This window comes from Canis lupus, chromosome 1 (assembly GCF_003254725.2).
Source record: "Canis lupus dingo isolate Sandy chromosome 1, ASM325472v2, whole genome shotgun sequence".
Taxonomy (NCBI): Eukaryota; Metazoa; Chordata; class Mammalia; order Carnivora; family Canidae; genus Canis; species Canis lupus.
In genome coordinates this window covers 10,442,370-10,445,824 of record NC_064243.1, presented here as the reverse complement: position 1 = coordinate 10,445,824, position 3,455 = coordinate 10,442,370, and the positions used below count along the sequence as shown (strand labels likewise).

Here is a 3,455-nt window from a genome sequence, read left to right as displayed (position 1 = left end):
TGTAATGGTTTTTGAATTTCTTTGGAATCCAAGTAGGTACATTTTATTTGAGATGTTCAGCACATCAGCATTTATGTGATCTGAACCCTTACCCAGGCTTTTTCCTGTCCCTATTAAAAGGGAAAAGCATATAGTCATTACTTTTGGATTTCATTTTAAGGCAAGAAGCCTAAAGAAGCATCCCAGTCTGAAAAGTAAGGATAGAACCAAAGTGTGAGAGCCAGAAGCAAATTAGATGGTTCTACATCAGGGCTGGAAAAACTAAGCAAAAACCACATGCAGAAGTGAACAATAAAGCAGAGAACAGAGAGAAGAGTCAGGAGAAAAAAATTCCTCAGCAGTTAGGACAGTAACTCTCAAGCTTTCAAGCATGGTGGTGTTGATGGTTCAGCCAAGTAAGTGGTGGCTGGAGATATATGAAAGCTGGAGCTTCTGATAACATGCTGCTAGTAACAGCATTCCTGAGCATTTGTTTGCCCCCAGCTATATTAAGTTTCTTGTACTACCAGACACTATGCCAAATAATGAAAAATATGAGCAAATATTTAGATTAAAAAATCTCATAAGGTAGGTGTTAACTATGTTTTTTACCAATTAAGAATTTTGAGAATTCACTTTCAGAAGAAAGCAACTAAGGAGTCAAGCAAATATACTACATTGAAACAACAACAAATGGCTGTTAATGCAATACATCTTTTACACAACAAAACACTGAATGAACCCTAAAACGTTTTTTTGTTGTTGTTGTTCATTTTTACATAGAAATACACCTTTATTTTTTCCAGCTTTATTGATGTACAATTAACATATAAAAATTACATAATTCAGATTGTATGATGTGATGATTTCATATCTGGATGCATTTTGGTGTGATTGTCACAACCAAGTTAATTAACACATCCATCACTTCACAGAGTTACTACGTTGTGAGTGTGTATTTGTGTGGTGAGAACGCTTCATATTTTTTTTTCAGCATCTTCAATTCCTTTAATTTCTGTCCCCAGCAATCACCAACCAAGCAGGCAGAATCTTTCATTCAATGTGTGCTGTACCCATTCTACGTGGATCAGACATACCTGAAGCAGGAAGGGAATTTCACACTCATAGCTAAAAAGATCTCACTAGCCTTCGAGGATGGGTGTCAAGGGACATAATGTGGTTGTACAGTGTCCTAAAATTTGGCCAAGTTAACCATAAGTGTGATAAACACAACCTGCGGGGCCCATGGACATGTCAGGGTGGGATGTGGCACTAACGGTCTTATAGCACCAGCTCCCTGGAAGCCACATGGAAGGTTACCAGCTGCCCGCTGTGCCTCAGAGGGCAGAGGCCACCCCTGTGGTCCCAGAGTCTATCACAGGAGAGTGTGATCAACACGACCTGGGTGAATGTTCTAGATGTTTATGCAAGTTTCCTCTTGTAAACTCTTCAGTCTGAAGCACCATTTGTCTCACCCAGGTTTTGTTTGACACATAGTAGAAGCTGAAATATATATTTGTTGAAAAGAATATATATTTGATGAATGAAGATATGTCATATTCACTTCCAAGAGTCACCATATATAAATAGCATTGACAAAAAAAAAAAAAAAGCCAGATCAGAGCAAATGGAAAGAATATCAAAGAATGAGAGGATATTCCCCCTGAAGAGAGCACTACTCTGGGGATGGGAACATGAGAGCTTTCTACAAAGCAAAGAAAGGGAGAGAAGTTAACATTTGTTGTGTATAAAGTGCTATGCACACAATGAATGAGATTTAATCTTCTCAAACTATCTGCGGTGTGTGTAGTGTTCTCTCCTTTGGAGAGGAGGAAACGGGTTTCTACCATGCCAGCTACTTCTGAGCAGAGGGAGGGAAGGGGGAGGGTGCAAAGGAGTTCCAAGTGGCCCCTTGTGGGGGAGACTGCGACTCTCTCAAGGGGCTCTGCCGGTGATGGGCTGATGGCAACGGCTTCGCGGGGTGTGTGCTCTTTCCCCACATCTCCCCTGCGAGGTGCGCTACTCATGCTCCTGTACTCGTCCAAGAAGATCTTCACGGGCCTCATCCCCTACGACCAGAGCGGCTTCGTCAAGGCCATCCGGCAGGTCATCACCACGCGCAAACAGGCAGTGGGCCCTGGTGGTGTCGGGGGCCGGGCCCAGATCGTCAACAACAAGCTCCTAGCGTGGAGTGGAGTCATGGAGTGGCAGGAGCCCAGGCCTGAGCCCAACAGTGGGTCCAAGAGGTGGCTGCCATCGCATGTCTACGTGAACCCAGGGGAGATCCTGAGGACTGAGCAGTGGCCAAGGAAGCTGTACATGCAGCTCATCCCACAGCAGCTGCTGACCACCCTGGTACCACAGTTTCGGAACTTGCGCCTGGTCCAGTTCCACTTCACCAAGGACCTGGAGACGCTGAACAGCCTGTGCCGGATGGTGGACAATGGCTTTGCCAGCTGCGTGCACTTTTCCTACAAGGCATCGTGCAAGGTGCGCGTGCTCATGCTCCTGTACTCGTCGGAGAAGAAGATCTTCATTGGCCTCATCCCCCATGACCAGAGCAACTTCGTCAACGGCATCCGGCGGAACCTGGAGCAGGAGCAGGAGCAGCAGCAGCGCGGGGTGGGGGAGTAGTGGCCACCCCCAGGCTGGGCCCCTCCAGGAGGCACAGACGAGGCCCCCCGCCAAAACTGGAAGTGATGAAGCTGTGGTTTCCAGGCTGGGATTGGAGGGCCCATGGGGTGCTGGGAGGCCCTGTCCAGGTCCTCCCACTCTCCTCCTGCCCCCAGGTCAGATGCTTCTGAGCAGGGGCCCCTGGGGATGGCTACTGCCCAGCGAGATGGAGGACAGCGTCCGGAGAGGTCTCCACGGATGGTCCCCACCCCTGTACGTTTCCCCAATAAAGTCTTTTAAAAGCCAAAAAAAAAAAAAAAAAAAATTCTCAGCAAGTTTCAAGTATAAGATATGCAATTATTAACTATGATCACCAAACTATACCTTAGATCCTGGAAATTATTCATCCTACAACGTAAAGTTTAGACTCTTTGACCTGAAGAGCTCTACCTCCTGCAGTTTCATCACATATATACAACTTAACACAACACACACACACATACACACACACACAAATACTGACAAAATTTAACTGCCTCAAATATATTTTTCAAACTTTATGCAAATTATGTGGATTCTGATAGTCAACTGTTTTGCAGAAGAAATTATTGAAGTAGATTAGGCTGCCAAAAGAAAAGCAGAGAATTCAAATATAGGTAAAGCAGAGAGGGAGAAAAGAGAAGGAAAAAATGAAGGGAGAAAAAGAAGGAGAGAAGGAGGGAGGAAGAAAATAAGAAGGTTTGAGGATGCAAGAACAAAACACAAGAGATAAAGGAATTTGCCGTATAGTGCTTTGAGAGACTACTATATGCTAAAAACTTTACACATATATGATCCAATCTCAAAACAATCTAGCAAAGCAA

General features: G+C 44.7%; 1 pseudogene; it reads left to right on the top strand.

Moving 5' to 3' along the window:
* The first annotated feature begins 370 nt into the window (after positions 1 to 370).
* LOC112645656 (prostate tumor-overexpressed gene 1 protein homolog) lies at positions 371 to 2,628 on the top strand (annotated as a pseudogene).
* The last annotated feature ends 827 nt before the right edge of the window (positions 2,629 to 3,455 follow it).